General features: G+C 37.7%; 1 protein-coding gene across 2 annotated transcripts in view; it reads left to right on the plus strand.

The window, feature by feature from the left end:
- The window catches only part of sh3gl2a (SH3 domain containing GRB2 like 2a, endophilin A1), a 50,774-nt gene that overhangs the window by 698 nt on the left and 29,735 nt on the right, over positions 1-20,341 (plus strand). The window lies entirely within an intron of this gene.

The following is a 20,341-nucleotide window of genomic DNA, read 5'->3' on the forward strand; positions in this document are numbered from 1 at the left end:
GTTAATTCAACACTGGAGGTGTTAATGTAAAACTGCAGTGTGTTAATTCAACACTAGGTGTTAGTGGGAAACTGCAGTGTCTTAATTCAACACTGTAGATGTTAGTGGGGAACTACAATGTGTTAATTCAACATTGTGTTAGTGTAAAACTGCAGTGTGTTAATTCAACACTGTAGGTGTCAGTGTGAAACTGCAGTGTGTTAATTCAACACTAGGTGTTAGTGGGAAACTGCAGTGTGTTAATTCAACACTATAGATGTTAGTGGGGAACTACAATGTGTTAATTCAACATTGTGTTATTGTAAAACTGCAGTGTGTTAATTCAACACTGTAGGTGTTAGTGGGAAACTGCAGTGTGTTAATTCAACACTGGAGGTGTTAATGTAAAACTGCAGTGTGTTAATTCAACACTAGGTGTTAGTGGGAAACTGCAGTGTCTTAATTCAACACTGTAGATGTTAGTGGGGAACTACAATGTGTTAATTCAACATTGTGTTAGTGTAAAACTGCAGTGTGTTAATTCAACACTGTAGGTGTCAGTGTGAAACTGCAGTGTGTTAATTCAACACTAGGTGTTAGTGGGAAACTGCAATGTGTTAATTCAACACTATAGATGTTAGTGGGGAACTACAATGTGTTAATTCAACATTGTGTTATTGTAAAACTGCAGTGTGTTAATTCAACACTGTAGGTGTTAGTGGGAAACTGCAGTGTGTTAATTCAATATTGTGTTAGTGTAAAACTGAAGTGTGTTAATTGAACACTATAGGTGTTAGTGTAAAAACTGCAATGTGTTAATTCAACACTGTAGGTGTTAGTGGGAAACTGCAACATGTTAATTCAACACTGTAGGTGTTAGTGGGAAACTGCAGTGTGTTAATTCAATATTGTGTTAGTGTAAAACTGAAGTGTGTTAATTGAAAACTAGGTTTTAGTGTAAAACTGCAATGTGTTAATTCAGCATTGGAGGTGTTAGTGTAAAATTGCAGTGTGTTAATTCAACACTGTAGGTGTTAGTGGGAAACTGCAGTGTGTTAATTCAATATTGTGTTAGTGTAAAACTGAAGTGTGTTAATTGAACACTATAGGTGTTAGTGTAAAAACTGCAATGTGTTAATTCAACACTGTAGGTGTTAGTGGGAAACTGCAACATGTTAATTCAACACTGTAGGTGTTAGTGGGAAACTGCAGTGTGTTAATTCAATATTGTGTTAGTGTAAAACTGAAGTGTGTTAATTGAAAACTAGGTTTTAGTGTAAAACTGCAATGTGTTAATTCAGCATTGGAGGTGTTAGTGTAAAATTGCAGTGTGTTAATTCAACACTGTAGGTTTTAGTGTAAAACTGCAATGTGTTAATTCAGCATTGGAGGTGTTAGTGTAAAATTGCAGTGTGTTAATTCAACACTGTAGGTGTTAGTGGGAAACTGCAGTGTGTTAATTCAATATTGTGTTAGTGTAAAACTGAAGTGTGTTAATTGAACACTATAGGTGTTAGTGTAAAAACTGCAATGTGTTAATTCAACACTGTAGGTGTTAGTGGGAAACTGCAACATGTTAATTCAACACTGTAGGTGTTAGTGGGAAACTGCAGTGTGTTAATTCAATATTGTGTTAGTGTAAAACTGAAGTGTGTTAATTGAAAACTAGGTTTTAGTGTAAAACTGCAATGTGTTAATTCAGCATTGGAGGTGTTAGTGTAAAATTGCAGTGTGTTAATTCAACACTGTAGGTGTTAGTGGGAAACTGCAGTGTGTTAATTCAATATTGTGTTAGTGTAAAATTGCAGTGTGTTAATTCAACACTAGGTGTTAGTGGGAAACTGCAATGTGTTAATTAAACACTGGAGGTGTTAGTGGGAAACTGCAACATGTTAATTCAACACTGTAGGTGTTAGTGGGAAACTGCAGTGTGTTAATTCAATATTGTGTTAGTGTAAAACTGAAGTGTGTTAATTGAACACTAGGTTTTAGTGTAAAACTGCAATGTGTTAATTCAGCATTGGAGGTGTTAGTGTAAAATTGCAGTGTGTTAATTCAACACTGGAGGTGTTAGTGTAAAATTGCAATGTGTTGAATTAACACTGGAGGTGTTAATGTAAAACTGCAATGTGTTAAATCAACACTGTAGGTGTTAGTGTAAAACTGCAGTGTGTTAATTCAACACTATAGATGTTAGTGGGAAACTGCAATGTATTAATTCAACATTGTGTTAGTGTAAAACTGCAGTGTGATAATTCAACACTGTAGATGTTAGTGGGAAACTGCAACATGTTAATTGAACACTGTAGGTGTCACTGGGAAACTGCAGTGTGTTAATTCAACACTGTAGATGATAGTGGGAAACTGCAATGTGATAATTCAAGATTGTGTTAGTGTAAAACTGCAGTGTGTTAATTCAACACTGTAGGTGTTAGTGGGAAACTGCAATGTATTAATTCAACATTGTGTTAGTGTAAAACTGCAGTGTGATAATTCAACACTGTAGATGTTAGTGGGAAACTGCAACATGTTAATTGAACACTGTAGGTGTCACTGGGAAACTGCAGTGTGTTAATTCAACACTGTAGATGATAGTGGGAAACTGCAATGTGATAATTCAAGATTGTGTTAGTGTAAAACTGCAGTGTGTTAATTCAACACTGTAGGTGTTAGTGGGAAACTGCAGTGTGTTAATTCAGTATTGTGTTAGTGTAAAACTGAAGTGTGTTAATTGAACACTGTAGGTGTTAGTGTAAAACTGCAATGTGTTAATTCAGCACTGGAGGTGTTAGTGGGAAACTGCAACATGTTAATTCAACACTGTAGGTGTTAGTGTAAAATTGCAATGTGTTAATTCAACACTGTAGATGTTAGTGGGAAACTGCAATGAGTTAATTTAACACTGTTATTGTTAGTGGGTCAATGCCACATTGTAATGTGATAATTCAACACTGGAGGTGTTAATGCACCACTAAAACATATTAATGGCAGTGGTTCTCAAACTGGTCCTCAGGGACCCCCAGATGGTCCACATTTTTGCTGTATCTCATTTTTCTGATGCAAGTTAGGTTGTAGCAATCTGGACTGTAGTAAGTGGACTGTCTGGGGGTTCCCTGAGGACCAGTTTGAGAACCAGTGGTTAATGCAACACTGTAGGTTTTAATTCATCTCTGCAGTGTGCTTATGCAGCACTAGATGTTAATGCAATGCTGTATCTCTTAATGCATCATTGTAGTGTGTTAATGCAGCTCTGCAGATAATAATGCAACACTGTAAGTGTTTAAGCAGTATGGCAATGTGTCATTGCAACAATGTATGCATTAAGGCTCAACAATTTGTTAATGTAATACTGTAGATGTTAATGGAGCACTATAACATTGTAGCTGTTAAAATAACACTGGCACTGTAGGGATTAAAATAGAAATGACTGTTTGTAATGAATGTAACAAATTAGATATTAATTTAAATGTACAATATTGTTTAGTAAATCCCGTTTAGTAGTAAAATTATTGAGATTGACTGTGTTTTATTAACATGAAGTGTGTAAAATGCTGAAACACACACACAATTCAGAGAGCTGTTACGCAACATTGTCCTCACGCCAATGCTGACCTATAACCTCACAGACAGCATGCTGTGACCTTTGTGACCTCTGAAACGGGACCATCAGATGTCCGGCAGTGTGTTTAATGCAGAGGCTTCATTGCATGTTACTCATTTCACATTGTTAACATGATATTCCCATCCAGATCATTTCAGAGGAGAGTATAATTCAGTGTTTACTGATTATACAGTGCATCATCATCATATTTTCTTTTTCACTTAACAAGGAGTTATTGTGTTAATTATTTTTAGATATTGATCAGGCCTAAGTGTGATGAAACGTAATGAAGGAGTAATGGTTTTAAATGGTCTTGCTTAGTAAATCTCATTTATTGGATAAACAGACTATCCGGTGCAGCTCAGAGGGGGATGGATTGCCATTTTGAGTCTTGGTTCCTCTCAGTGGTTGTTCCTCATGATGCTAGGGAGGTTTTCTTGACATTGTCTCTCTGCAACATTCATCGGGGGCTGCATCTACATTTCTTGACAAACTGCTCTGGGGCAATGACTGTTGGGAGAACCTAGGAAGCATGTGGTAGTATAATGGGTTTAATACATGAGTTATGGCTTTGAATGTTTTTCACATATTTACTAGAATAATAGAGAGTGAAATTTGTTGCGGACAAATCTCCAGTAACCAGCGAAGGTCATGTAAAACAATAAATTGTTCTTGTTCAGTGCTTGTTTTGTGTGTGTGTGTGTGTGTGTGTGTGTGTGTGTGTGTGTGTGTGTGTGTGTGTGTTTCCTCATGCAGTGACAGAAGGACCCTCTTTTAATCTCCCCAGATTGGCCTTCAGGCTTTGATCTGCATGAGCTATTATTCTGAATGTTAAACCTGCATTCAGCAACATTTAAAGTGGAAGTTTGTTAAAAATCAGATATTGACATTTTACCCCTTACCTCAAATGTAGTGTCGTGTTTGGTTTCGCTTATTTAGAGTCGAGTTGATGAGTAATCTCAAATAGACTTGTTTATGTGATTATGTGATGTATGTAACAGATTGTAATCCATTAAATGTACAAGATACAGGCTTGAAGATGGCTGATACCGCTGTTTTTAGCTATGCTATACACTTTTGTTAAGTGCAAATTTCAGCTTTGATCACCAAACATATCTTGGTTGATCAGCCACGTTTGGGGTTATGGGAGAAAACTGGGTAAATTTGACAATTTCTCAGCCTTGTTTACTGTAGGCCTGAACTCTACAAGTGCAGTAATATGCTTTAAAATGCAGGACGTTGTTGCAAGGAAATGTCTATAAATCCTGATCCTTTGTTACAATCTAATGCAAGCAGTGTTTAGTACATAAATACAAACACACACACACACACAAACAGTCCATTTGCATCCCTGCAATACTGCAGTTTATTAAAAAAGCCTCAATTCCCAGCACAAAGACGACACAACGTGAAGGTCAGTGAATGTAGAGCTGATCTCTCCGCGCACACACACACACACATCCTGCCTACTGGCAGGATAGGGAGCCAAGTATCTCCTTCACAACACAATCAGAAATACGGTTTATGTTATTTATGTTGCGTCTTTCTAACAGAAAGTACTGGAAATGTGCAACTGTGCGTTATGTCTTCATTTAGTTCACACAGTGTGAGCTTCACATGTTTAAAAAAGAGAAGGTAATAAAAATCAGCCAAAAAAAAAAATTCATTTGCTAATTTGGCTCCAAAGCAATTGGAATCGGCCATAAAAATCCATGATAAATGCCTCTCAAAAAACAAAGTGTCAGTCTATTGTTTGTATAGTCTATAATCCACTATAGCCTAAATAGTTCCTCCAGTTACATTTGTATGTTCATTGTATTTTTTAAAATAATTCTGAATCATATAAAAGATGAAATTGTGGCAAAAATAGAATTTTTGTGAATTATTTCTTAAAGAATCATAAATGAAACAAATCACTGTGAGGTCCAAGATTTACACTTCTAGTTAAAAGTAAAACAGTTGTTTTTAACTGCCCACATTAATATATAAAATAACACGCTCTGTGTAGTTAAGCACAAATGCATTGAAAGTGAACCATTTACACTCGGATGCGGGCTGAGGCTGTGATGCAGTAAAGGCTGATTTATTTCCGTCCTGTTAGATGGAGGTAAACTCTGTCGGGGGGGTCTTACATCATCAGTGTGTGTGTGTGTCTGGGGGGGATGACTCAGAGCTGCTTTTTAGAACAGATGGTTTCTCAAATGCAGCAGAAGAACTACACACACACATGCATACACACACACACAGCATGGCAGAGAACAGTGTGTGCTGCAACACCGACCCCGCTGCAGTCCTAAAGTCACATAACTGCAATGGGACCCCCCTCTCTTCTCTCTCTCTCTCTCTCTCTCTCTCTCTCTCTCTCTCTCTCTCTCTCTGCATATGTGTGTGTGCCATTTTGCAATCAGACTGGAAATCAACTCAGGTATTTTTTAATTGCTATAATAAAGTCTATATATATATATATATGTATATATATATATATATATATATATATATATATATATATATATATATGTATATGTATATGTATGTGTATATATATATATATATATATATATATATATATATATATATATATATATATATATATGTGTATATATATTTGATTTTTTGCCATAATTCTGGTATCAGATTAACTAGGACACTGTTGGATGTGACTCTGTGTTGAGATGCTAGCGAGCAAAGAGGGGAGTAGATGCCCATAGGAGTCATCTGTGTGCATATGTGTGCACATGCAAGAAGTGGTGCATCAGGGAGAAAAGAGAGGAAAGAAAAAGAGGGAATGGAAAAGAAAGGAAAGGAAACAGCAAGATAGGAAAGGGACAGGAAAAGGAAAGGAACATGACAGGAAAGCCTTTGTTCCAATTTGGACAAATGGACAAGACAGGACAGTAAAGGACAGAAAGGAAACATGCATAAAAAGACAAAGAAAAAATGAAGGAACAAAAGAAAAGCGAAGGAACCAGACAGGAACAGGAAAAGAAAGACATGAAAGGAGCAAAAAGAGACAAAGCAGGACAGGAAAGATACAGAGATGGAAAAAAAAACTAATAGAACAGGAAAGGAAAGGGACAAGACAGGACAGGAATGGACAGAAAAGGAACAGGACAGGAAACGAAAGATAGGAAAGGGACTAAAAGGGACGAGAGGAATGATACAGGAAAGGAAAAGAAAAGGACAAGACAGGATGTGAAAGGAAAGGAACAGGGTAGGAAATGCACAGGAATTAAGACAGGGCATACAAGGAAAGATAAAAAAGGAAAGGAAAAAGACAGGACAGGGTGGAAAAGGAAAGATGCATGAAAGGACAGGCCAGGAAAGAGTTTTTGCCATTGCTGTTTCTATATTTAGTGTACTTGGTTAAGCCTAACAGACAGTACATACGATAATCCCTGATATATGTGTGTGTGTGTGTGTGTGTGTGTGTGTGTGTGTGTGTGCCACAGCAGTCTTAGCCAGCTTTAAAACCTTCATCTTTGGTGAAGCTTTATTTCTTTTTGATGGTCTCCTTCTTCACACAGCCGGCAGTTTAAAGAAATTCTCTTCTCATGAACTACTACTGAAGAAAATTAGCTTTTTTTTCTTGGTATTTTTTCACAATTAAAGATAAAGCACCGCCCTGAAATAGTCTCATCCTGTTTTAACATACATAGAAAGTTAACCCTATAGCTATAGTGCTGTGTCCTTTACAGTGCATAATATAAAAAAATACAGGAGCGTTGGGCATTATATGAAGGACAATGAGTGACCTCAGCATGCACTCATGCAAACATACCTATTGCTTTACTTTAGACCAGGGTTTTTAAAAGAGAATTCCGCCAATTTTTCAAAATTTCTGAATAATTAGAATCTGAGAAGTTTGCTGTTCATTGTAAAGAATCTTACAGACTCTTGATTTTTTTACAGTGGTGGTGATAGGGACCAGGGGTCACAATGGCTACAACAAGAATTTAGCCATTTAATTTATTGTCAAAAATGACCAGTGAACCTATGCATGTCTGCTGAGCTTTAATATGTGATGTTAATAATGGTAAAACAGCCATAAGTCAGAAAAAATAAGTTGTGTTTGGGGACTGTTTTGCCTTACAATGCACTGCATATTGTCCACCATGACTGGATTACAAAAAATGGATTAAAATACATTTTAAGCCAAAACTTTATCACAAAACCATGATAAAACAATATTTTATATTTAAATGGAAAAGTGTTCCTCAGTCAAAACATAGTTGTCACTCACAGTTGCAAAAAAACAAACTAGTTAACCAGCAAACGTTAACCGTTTTCTGAACTCTACTGTCCGTCCAAACCACCTCAAATCAGGACCACCTGCCGTTGCCTGACTTTTGCTCCACCCCCACAAAGAAAACAGTGAGGTAGCTGTCAATGACTATGGCTTTATGTTGAATATGAATTTCTTTTGGGTGAGCTTGTTACTGAGGGAGGGTCTTGACTGAACTAAAAGACTGATGAGTGTTAAATCTGAGTGATTTCTTTAGTGCAGCGCTAAAGATTTGTGGTTTGTGTCGAAGTGTTAGTGAAACATATGCAATTCCAGTCATCCCATTAAGTGACTAATTTCATTATTTGATTATTATTCTGTTATTTCTGTAATGTGTACACTGGCGTGTGTGTGTGTGTGTGGCCTGAGGTTATGAGGATCTCATGAAATATTTTTAACCTGGGGTAAGAAGTGCAGTCTGAAAAAGGTTAATAATCCCTGTTTTAGACCACCCTGTTTTTCTTTCTTTTTTTCTTCTTCCAGTTACAACAATGCAGAGCTTAATCATTTTATTTTTATAGACTCTAAAATATCTAATTTATAATGTTGTTATTTAATATTCACACATCATAACTAGAGCTTTGGCAAATTTAGCATAATTTGTAATCCAACATGACTGATTAAAGAAATGATAAAAGAACTGAATTAAAGCTCTGAGGTATCTTCATATGATGACATAATACAATATTTACTTACTGTTTACTTAGGATTTGTTTGTTTCAAGTTTCTATGTACTGTGTGCTTTAATGGGGGCAAGTTGATATGTTTCCTGATATTAAGTATCCTGTGGTGTATGAAGTAGTAGTAAATGATGTACAATGGGTTGTCTGCAGGCCTGAATAGTAGAGAGACAGACAGACCTGTCAGGCCCTCCATCATGCCTTATATCATTTTGGCAGCAAAGCAATTGGATGGGATGATAAAGGTTCATTCCTCTCTCTGTAAGTCTATCTCTGCAACTCATCCTCTCTCTCTCTCTCTCTCTCTCTCTCTCTCTCTCTCTCTCTCTCTCTCTCTCTCTCTCTCTCTCTGATGTGTATCAGATTCTGCTCTGGAAGCTGCAGGGTGATGTTTTATTCAGGTGGCCGCACTACACATTCTGGGCATCACCCACTGCGGAAAACACACACACGCACACACACTGGTGTTTGGAGAGTGTTGGTAGCCATGCTGTGAGCAGATAGCTGGTGTGTGTGTCTGGGTCAATGTTTTTGGCCAACTCCATTGCTGAGAAACTCTCTTGGTCCAAATTAGGCCGCTGTCACTGAGCTGTTCATCTGGCTTAGACTCGGAAACACTCTGTGTTTTATTTGGATTACAAAAATGCCAACTTACTGTTCTTTGTTTTCTGCTTTGTATTATTGCTCTACACAAAACTGCGCTGCTACTCTTCCTACAGCATTCGAGCTAGAACTACCAAACTCTCCACCACTGGAGAGCCTGTACCCGAACAGTGTGCTCGTGATTATTAAAACAACTGGACATATAAATTTCGTACAGCGTTTGTTCATAGACAACAAAGACACCATAGTAACTACTTGGAATACCAAGTACCAACCACCTGGATTTACTACGTAATAGTGCTGGACCGATATAGGATTGTCAAGTCTGATACCGATTTAAAAAAAAAATGAGGATTTGAAAATATCATATATAACGATACATCAGCTGATTTTCTCTTTTTATTCTAAAATAACAATGTAACTGTAAAGGTACCCACTTGTTTTCTACTGATAAACATAGCGTTAGTTCGCTTTTTCGGTTAACAAATTTAGCAATGAACAGCATTATAAGCTGCTGTAAGCGATGTTGCCTGAGAATTTTTAGAAGTGACAAGCTAGGGAGAAAAGATAGGACCGTTATTTGTTTACTTGCTAGGACTGACACATTGTTTCATAAATAAATCAAGTTGTCAAGTCAACTTAAAGTTTATTCATAAACTTTCCCCTTTATTTATTTAATAAGTACCTTTTCAGGAGCATAATGTTCTGAGTTTCGGTAAAACTAGAGAAAAACGGACTAACTTACAGAGCCAGCTTTTTAAAAAGTGCTTTTTACAAAAAACCCCATGTTTAATTTTTTAACTGAAAGTACAAAACCATTTCTTTTTGGTTTTTAAGTTCAAGATTTGGGTTTAGGTTTTAGATTCAGCTTAGAAAATTCTTATTATTTCTAGGAACGTACTTATAATACAGGAATTATTATTGCACATAGGTTCTTATGTGTATATAATACATGTGGGACATATATGTAATAAGAATGGATATGTGTATGTAATACATATGGTGTGTGTGTGTGTGTATACATATATTATTACATGTAGGTTGTTACATTATTACATAGACGTACTAGGTACTAAACAATCCTGTGTTGATGTGGTTCTGTATCAGATAAAGCCATAGGTCAGTGTAATGACTGTAATGACTGGTGTCCAGCTTTCTGCCAACAGGCGGCCCTGCCCCATTGCATTGTGGGGATAGACGTAGGACGCTAATCACAGCCTCACAGTGACTCAGCAGCACTGAGCCAAACATACAGTATCATTACTCCTGCAGAGGGAGGGTAAGAGTGAAGGACAGAAAGACAGAGAGAGAGAGAGAGAGAGAGTGAGAGAGAGAGAGAGAAAGAGAGAGAGAGAGAAAGAGGGGGCAGAGAGTGAAGGAAAAGAGCAGAGTGAAGGAGAGAAAGACAGACAGAGAGAGAGAGAAAGAGGGGGGGCAGAGAGTGAAGGAAAAGAGCAGATAGCGCTGAAGTTTTTCTTTCTTCGCCCTGATTTCCTTTCTGTCTCTCTGTGGTGCTTTTTCCTCAAAGCTCCTTACTGTGGGTTTATCTCTTGAGTGAGTGAGTGAGAGATTGAGGCCTCCTCATGTTTTCAAACATTTGACTTGTATGACTCAAAAGGTTTACAAGTTCTGTTGTGTCACATGATCAACAATGTACCTGTAAAGGTACCCACTTTACAGTTTCACCTCAGCTTGCAAGTTCATAACACATTGCTTTTCCAGCTCTTGCTGTAAAATAGAATGATATGAGCATTTCCCAGCCCCATGTTGATCTGCATCTTTTGTGTGCGTAAATGCACAAAAATTCGGGGTTGGGGAGGATTTGGGATTTTGAATATTTGTTCGTAGCCAAAATCTGCGTGATACCCTTTCTCCTCTTTATCGTGTAGTGTGCACATCCCCGCACAAAAAGACAAGAAAACTGATGTGTGAAATGTGCGTTTTCACTGTCTGTCTTCTTGTGTATACCTGGATTAAGTGTTGACCCTGTTGTCAGGCAGTCACAAGTTCAATCTAAGGGGATGCGACAGCCATCTGTGGCTGGGAGTCCAAGAGAGCATAATAGGCCTTGCTCTCTTTACTGCCCTCCCTCTCTCATCATTCAGCGCAATGCTAGCAGGAAGCAGGAAGGTGTTTTAAGTTGGTGCTGAAATTTCAAGCAAAATTTATGTGACATGAACAATGATGTCATGCTAAATTATTTGCCTTTTTCCATTTGAATTTTTTATAGTTCACATCAAACAGACCATGTCATACTGCACTATATGGGGTGGACAATGTATACATGTAAGTGACATATCAGACTGCTCATGCACATCTCCGCTCTCTCATTCTGGATTAACTTTATGCAAATGAGCTGGGAGGAGACCAATGAGATTGTTGATATGTGGCATAATAATTTATTGTGTCACAGCCACAGTACGCTCACTAAGTGGGAGATAAAACAGTTGATAAAACGTTATTATTGCGTTAGGTGATTTTTAAAACGTTATTTAAATCAGTATTAAGCTGCTTTGAGGTTCAGAACTGGCCTCTTATCTCTGCACACACTTTTCCTCTTTGCACCTCAACCTACATGTTTTCTAGCGACCTGCCCACGAAGTGGGCAGCTGTTGTTGAGGGAAGCGATTCAACTCGCTTAAACACTGAAGCTATTGCAGATTTTGAAAATACGTAAGTAAAAATAGAAAAATATGAACTTCTCTCTAAAGAGGCACAACAAGTCTTTCCTACACTCAAATTATTAATAAGTTCAAATCTCTTTATTATTTTATTATTATTATTATTATTATTATTACTATTATTACTGTTTTTTAGAAGTCGCAGTCCTAAAATCAGGGGGTGCTCACTCAGCACCTCCACTGTCCTCGTCCCTGGATTCGAGCCATTGTTGGTGTCATTAGTTGAAATAACAGAATTGGCAGTTAGTGGTCACTTCCAAGCACATTGAGCTAGATTTGCCCTGGACTTGTTAGGCTATTGTAATTAAAAAGTGATGGAAACATTTATCCCACTAATTAGCGTCATGTAAATTCCATCCATTCTTTTAATCAATAAAAATGGATAAAAGTATGTTGCGTAGCTTAAAACAGCAGCAGCAACCCATCCATGTTTATAGATAAGTGTGTATCATACAGTGTCACATAAGAAAGTTTATTTGAGATTACTTAACAACTCCACATGGTTTGAAGCGAGTGTCATGATTTAGGCATGCAATTAGCATCATGCTAATTAGTGGGATATAGCCTCTTGCACCAGTGCAACAATAAAGACACAAACAGGCAACTGACGGACTCCATTTGCAGTAAGAGGTGAACTGAGCAAACTGGATTTAACTAAACTGTCATTTTTGAATTCCTTAAATCTCACACATTTGAGTGTGATTTTAGTTTAGCTTAGTTTCATGGAAGATAGAAAAGCAAATGAAATGCAGACTCGTTTCCTTTCTCGCTGTTATTGTCGCTGACAGATCTGGTTGATATTATATTTGTGCCAAGAGTGTGTTGGGGTTTTTGTTTGAGATGTTTGTTTGTTTTGTAAACGATGGCAGGTGACTCAGGAGAACTTCTGCTTTGTCCACTCGCAGGCTTTCTTCTGCTGGAGAAAACACACACACACACACACACACACACACACACACACACACACTTGCAGCAAGGGTTGTTTATTATTGGTAAACAGAAGCTCCATGGTGCTCACTTTAGCAGCCTGCAGTGGCACGCACAAACACCTCTGGAGGGGAAGAATTTAGACATAAAAATCGTGTTTTTAATTAGACACTCTGGGCTGAGAGGCTCTTTGGCATCCTTCAGCTTTTAGGGAATCAGGCATGTGTGTGTGTGTGTGTATCTGTGTGTGTGCCTCTCATTTTAAAGCCCTGAAATCCAGCATATTAACTAGGCCTGTAAATCTCTCACCCTGTAACAATGTGATTATGATTCTTTAGGAGATGCTTTGAATCATCATGAAATCTCAAATTTCACCACAGTTTGATTCAGTATGACTTTGTTCAGTTCTTAAGAAAATAAGATAAATTCATCATTAAGTCCCAGATTTCACCACGAGTTAATTTGGTTCAAATTGATTTGATTCTTTAGACAACAAATCAGTGCCTCATGAAATCTTAAAATTCACCATGATTTGATTGAATCACTTTTGTTTGCTCAGATTCTTTAGAAAATGAAAAAATGCATCATAATATCGTAATATCATAAAATCATATGTATTTTACGTGAGAAAAAATCACATGGGTTTTTGCACACTCCAAATGTGTAATCATATGTGAAATTGTGTTCACATATGAAAAAACTGTGATTATTTTGTGCACACATGGAAAAATGTGACGTCTCTGTAAGGGTTTCACTTCGACTTATTCAATTTAATGCGTTAATTAATTAATTGATTCATTGCACCATGAAATCTGAAATTTCACCACAATTTGTTTTGATTTGATTCCTCACAAAATGATTCAGTGCATCAAACAATCTCAAAATTTCACCACAGTTTGATTCATTGTGAGACAGTGAGATTCATTGAATCTCAGGTTTCACCATAAATTCATTTAAGATAATTAAAAGACAGTTCAGTGCACCAAGAAATGTTGTTGATTTGGGGCACATTTGAAAACAGTCCGTTTACATTTATTGTATTTTGGCCAATCAGATTTTTAACAGTCAGGTTTTAAGTGCATATTAAACTGTGATGAACCATCCAGAAAATAGTTTGTGAAGAGAAAACAGGACACTGCTGGCGGCAGTGCGGAGTAGCAACTGTGTCCGAAAGGTACAGCAGTTCAGCAGAAAATTCTAAAAATTATTTATGCTGCTGAGTGTCCAAGCAGTACTTTAGTGTGTTATGAATAATAATGCCTTTCTGTTGAAATGGATTAAAAGAACACGGGGCCTGAGCTACACTATGGCTTCGAGGAATGTCCCAAGATGGCTAGATTAGCCTAGCGTCTTGTGTAAGGAGGGATTTCAGGGCAGAACTCCAGCTCCTTATCAGTGTGCCATGAATGACATGCACCCAAGAGGCTCTCCAGTGATGGACAGCAACTTATCACTGCCACATCCTCTGGCCCTGAGAGCTCAGTACCTTCATTAAGTATTAAGCGTATGCTAACTGTGCTAACTACTGTGAACTCTCAGACTTTTGGATGGAACATGTTGAAGTTCATCACTTATTACTTCTTTACACCTAGGGTAATACACTCACTGGTCACTTTATTAGAAACCCCTCCCTTGTAGCTCCACCTTGCTGGTGTACTGGTGTTAGTGACCAGTGATGAATGGGGTAGAGGAGGGATGATTATTTGTGATAAATCAGAAGCACAAGGGAGGAGTTTCTAATAATAGACATTGATTGTATTTAACTGCTGGTACTTCTGTTTGGTCTAGATGTCCAGCACGTGGAATTTACATGTCTTCTTCTGTTCTCTTTGTAATCTCACCCACTGACTCTCATTCTAGTTCTCATTCTCTCTCCTGCTTTAAAGGAATATTTCTGCATTTTTCAAACTAATTTCTATCTTCCCTATTACCTGCACTTCACCCTTTGGCTCATAACGCACTAACAATAGAAGCCATTGGCCAGTTCAAATATGTAGTTATAATAATACTAATTCAAACTACAGTCATTCTCCTGCAACAGTACAGGTGTTAGGGTGAGGCAGATTTTAGAGAATGTCCTACCAAAGATGTTCTTGCAAAGTTTTATCTAGTGATGGGGAGTCAAATTCAAGAGAGTCGATTTTTCGACTCCAACAGATCTGGGAGTTGGGGCGACTCTTCGACAGTGACTCAGAGTCAAAATACTTGTAGTCGATTCTTGATTCTGTCGTGTTTTTTCATTGTAATTGGCTCAATAGACAGTTTGATAAAGGTGTGTGTAATGCAAGAAAGAGTTTAAATAGTGGGAGTTTGTTTAATTACTCTGCTCACCAGCTGCTGTATACCCAAACTGTGATCATAAAAACCTTTTCGATACGCCTGCCTCTACAGTGCACCACTCTGCAACCTAACTCTGCTTACGAAAACCAAACTCTTAACATTCTTTTTGGGGATTGGGGCTGCAATAAACAATTATTAAAAATAGTACAAGAAACAAAAACAAAAAGCAAAAAAACTATATTGAATAAAGGATGAAGCTGAATCATCTTGATTCTAAGCTTCTAATTAAAATTTTCTGTTCCACCTTAAATGGTGCTGCAGTTACATTCAGGCACCTGTACATCTGGTGGAGCAGAAAATTTTGATGTGGAGCCAACTTTAGTCTCGTGAAAAGAAGAACAGAAGGTAACGTCTAACTGCTCCGGAGTGAAAACTTTAAAATCTGGTTAATAATGGTTCATTTTCAAAGATTTTATTAGTGCATTGTTTACCCTCGTCTGGTAGCTTGATCAAGCTTGAGCTCACTTCAGCAGCCTCTATGTGAAATTTAAAGATATGTTTGAATATTAAACTAGGTGTACAAATTTCCATCGGGGTAAACTGTGTTTATGGTTAAATCGTTGCTGTATCCCTTTATGACTGGCTCTGGTGCTATATTCGTTAGAGTCTGGAGTCAGAAAACCTGGAGACATACGTCACTAGTGTTATCCAACCTTAAGACATCAAGAGTAAAACAAAATTAGTTCCAGCTACTTTTCCTAAAGTTTCCAGGTATCCATGGCAAAAAGGGGAGCCTATAAAGATTCTGCACACATCGCTACTCATTACATTTTACCACAGTTTTTTTCTGCTGTAAGTAGTCCCATCTCTGAAAGAACCTATTATACAGCTTAATTTTTATACCTTTGACTGAGGAATTCATGAAAGATGTACAGAAAAAACATGTTTGGCATAAACATTTACTGACAGGCCTGGATCAGCAAGTTATAGGCCCCTGGGCACAAATGTTTGGTGGGCCCCTACTTGGCTATTGTTTCTGGGAGGTCAGGGAATTTACGATATCACAGCAGGTTTCATAAAGGCTGTGCAGCACCAAGGTGGCAGCATATTAACCGCATTGTTCGGCACATCATCACTATGAACGTGGATTTTTTTTTCTCCAGTTGAGACACAACAATAACAAGATTACTTACATATTAACGAGAACACAGGTTAACATAAACCCAACAACCGATACAACACTTACAACAAAGCATGCATCTGTCTTCACAGGCCACTTAATTAAAAGCTGAAATGTGCCTAATAAAGACAGGAAAAAGCAGTAAACTTAAAAACCCAAACCGTCAAGCATCCAAGACTAAAGCACACCGCCATGGTGCATGTGGAAAATGTTGTTTTTTATTATTATTATTTTATTATTTATATCTTACCTCTGATGATGTCAGCAGATCACTACTGACAAGGATGATTGCAACCTCTTTCTTTAATTCTGGCTATTATTTTATATTTGCCTGTTTAGATTTTCTCTTAATTGCTTGTAGGGGCCCGTAATGGCCCAGGCCCCTGGGCTCACGGTCATAAATCCCTTTGGATGATCTGGGCCTGTTTACTGATAGAATTTCACGTATTGATGGTGCATTCCTTTAACATATACATTAATGATGCTGCAGACAGTTTGTTATTTCCATAATTTGGAGCGCTGCCTGCCTCGTTAGCCTGGAGTGAGGCTAATCCCATCTAAAATCAGATCTCCAGGCGGGAAATTATTTCAACACTTTCTAATGCAGGAACAGGCCTGTTTTTCTTTTAGTTTGTTTTGCTGTTTGAAGGCCCGTCCAGCCACACAATGAGACAATGAGATATGCGCTCTGGTTGCTGTATTGATCTTGATTCAGAGCTGAGCAGCTTTCGCTCTGAGGGGAGGAATTTCTGTGCCTGCATCACACACTGCCGCAGCAACAACACATTTATCTTCCTCACCTTCTACACTGCTGTTTAAATGGTGATTTATTGTTGACAGTCTGAATCGTGCCCAGCAATATGAAGCAGGGATGCTGCTATTATGCCTAGAAAATTCTTCATTCTTTTCTTTCTAGTTAGTCTGTTGGTTAATGAACACCATTTTTGGTATTTCATACTACTTTTTAATATTTTAGTCATTTAAGAAACTTTAACATTTAAAGAGCTCCATACAGATCTGGTTGCACTGAAGCTGTTTATAGTTGTGCTGTTGTGTCTAGTTGGTGTGTTTGTTATGCTGATAGTGTTAGTTCACCCACACTCTGATTTATCTATGAGTGCGCATTGAGATGAGATGAATCTTGTCTGCTTTTGAGTATCATGTTCTCTTAACACACTGGAGAGGTTCATGACCGCAGCTAAGAGGATTAGCATATATTTTGGCAGCTTTCCATATTTTAAAGCCATTCTCTGTTTGCACTCGGCTCCAAGTACATGAACCTCCTCTCCTGAAGTGACCGGTCCCAGGAAAACACAGGTTTCTGATGACTGCATAATCAGTAATCTCTAGTGATGCACCACAAATTCAGGACACGCCAGGCCAAAAATTACTGAGCCCTTCATAAGAAAAGCTTCTTGTTCGTTAGCCTCTTATTCAAAGCAGCAGTTACACCATTTAAAGTGGAACGGGAAAATTCAAACAAGAAGCTGACTTCAGCCTCGTAAAAAGTTGAACGCTAAGAGACATTTTACAAGAAATTATTCCACTTTTGAAGAAAAGTTTCCTGCTGGAGATACGAGAAAAGTTGCTATAGCTGAGCTAAAGCTTAAAGCAGAGCAAAGTAAGTCTGCATTTTTGTTTAAATAATGTTTTTAGCCCATACTAGGACATTAGCACATACAAGATGGTAAAATGGACATAAAATGTTGTGGCTCCCAAGGAGCTGTTCTCAACATTTGGGTTGCCGACCTCTGCTCCAGGGGAGACAAGAGCTGATTCTAGCCTTTTTTTTGGCTACAGCATAAATTATATTCAATTATTTTTTGTTTGAAAAGTTATTTAAATGTGTCGGGAGTGCAAGCGAGTAATTCCTGCTGTGGTTGCTTGACATTATTGTTAAAGTATTGTGTCTTGGTATTTTGTTTTAGGTGTATTTAATGATTTTAACATTTTTAACTTTTTGAAGATTTTTTCATCTTTGGTCAAAACTAAAATTATTAGTGACCAAAATTTCAGTGCATTTCTTATAATCTGGTCTGCAGAGAGGGAATCTAAACCACAACTTTTAGTAATTTTGTTTACTTGATCTTTAGCCATTCCAGAGGTCATAAGAGCACAGGCACAGGGTCTGAATGGGCCCCACAGTGCAGGAGAATGGTCAAAAAAAAGGTCACAAAGTTCAGCGAGGGGGCTTATATGGGTCTGGACATCCAAACACAATGACTGCTCTGATCTCAGGCTGCCATTAAACAAAGACTAAACTTTTTATTTAATATTTATTTATGCCAGAAACAAAAATACTGACACCAAGGTAATTTGAAGAGGGCTTTGAATCTTTCAAACTATTATGAAAGAAAATTAAACACTAACCAAAACAGGTCAAAAGCTGTCACCAGTTTTTTTTTTTTTTACCTGATTTAATCTGTGCCTGTTGATCATAATCTGATGTTTTTGCTGAAATATTTGGGTCAGGGTATGAAAGTGCTCTGAATTTGAACTATAAATATGTGATTAGATGTGATGGCTTGCAGTTTAGATTGCAAGAAAAAGATCAGATTTGACTGCCAGTGCAGACGAGCCTTCGGAGAGTGACAGGAATTTTAAATCTTCCTCTGGGGGTGTGAGTGACGCAACTAAGAGAACTGCATCACTGAGAGCAAATCCTGAGAGTTTAAATCCTGATCAGAGATGTGCAGAGAGGTTTTCATAGGCAGAAATAAGCAAATGAAAAATGAAAAAAAGGGGTCATCTATAGTGTCAGTTTGTGAAATATGTTGGTATATTGGTAGCGCAGCAGTATCATGCTGTTATCAGTGATGTCTAGTGCTTTTAAAAAAAAATTAAATGATACATTTGTCATTTATCTTAATAATACTCATTACATTTTACATCCTCTAAACATAATTAGATACATTTGACTCATTGCACTTGCTCAGCTCCAGGAAGACACCAAGATGGAGGAAGAAAAAAACAAAATGTTCAACAAATATGATGTAGTTTAACCTAGGCACAGCTGTATATCAGAGTAGCAATGTTTAGAAAGCCTTAAGAATCTGTATGCTCAGTTTTCTTGTCTCTATAGAGAATAAGAGTGGACCTAGAACAGACCCCAGGGGAACACCAGATATAAAGTTATGATGTGTTGCAAGAGTTTTTCTCTGTGTTGCTTAGTACAATAGGTGTTGAAGATGTAATGAGAAGCAGGAGATAGCATTGTGTCTATATAATGTATCCACTTAAGATAAATTGGAGGTGGATACCGGACGTACGCTTGGGCACTCACACATACAGTTAACCAAAAATCATAATCATGGAACAGGAAGTGCAGCACAGAGTTAACAAAAAAGTAGGTCATATAAAAATAAGACACTTGTTTGTTTGCTCTGAGTGTTATGCTTGTAGTTGTTCTTTATTGATCCCTTGAATGTTGCCATTAGGGTCAGATTAATTGCATCAAACCTAACAAGGGCTTAAAATCAATAGTTTTTGCGGGCAATTAATAAGTCCGAGCTCATTCATTACACACCACAAACTCTGATGTAAGTTTGAGTTCTGTAGTATTAATAATGAAGTTATAAGGGCAACAGCAGCAAATCACTACAGAGAATCTTCCAGAAAACAGCAGTGTAAGTGACCTGAATGAATTGTATGCGCCTGCCACTAGAGGCAATTAAGTCTTTGCGAGCTGTTTGTAGCAGTGGCTCCTGCCAAGTGATTCAATCACTGTTGTATCAGGACTTTGGGAATGAATCAGAATGGCCTACACTCAGAAATGAATAGATCATCATTTTGATTTAAATCAGCAGACACTTTGGTTTCAGTTGTGCATCATGCAGATTCCTCTGTGTTCTGTGTTCTGAACTAGTCACTCTAATTTTGATTTGCTTATAAAATCACTTTCCTGTTCTTGCTGTGTGCCCTGTGTTTACCGGCAGGGTTGCTCTCTCTGCCTGGCCACCGAATGAAGGTAGATAATCCTGACAGACAGCACAGAGACAGGTACGCTCAGTACCAGGACACATTAGGAGGGGCCAGGCACAGTGCACAGTGATTACATTTTATTTCCCTTCTTTGGATTATTAATTGGATTTTATATATACATTTTGTATTTTGTGATTTCATTTATTT

The sequence above is a fragment of the Colossoma macropomum genome, unplaced genomic scaffold, assembly GCF_904425465.1.
Source record: "Colossoma macropomum unplaced genomic scaffold, Colossoma_macropomum, whole genome shotgun sequence".
Taxonomy (NCBI): domain Eukaryota; kingdom Metazoa; phylum Chordata; class Actinopteri; order Characiformes; family Serrasalmidae; genus Colossoma; species Colossoma macropomum.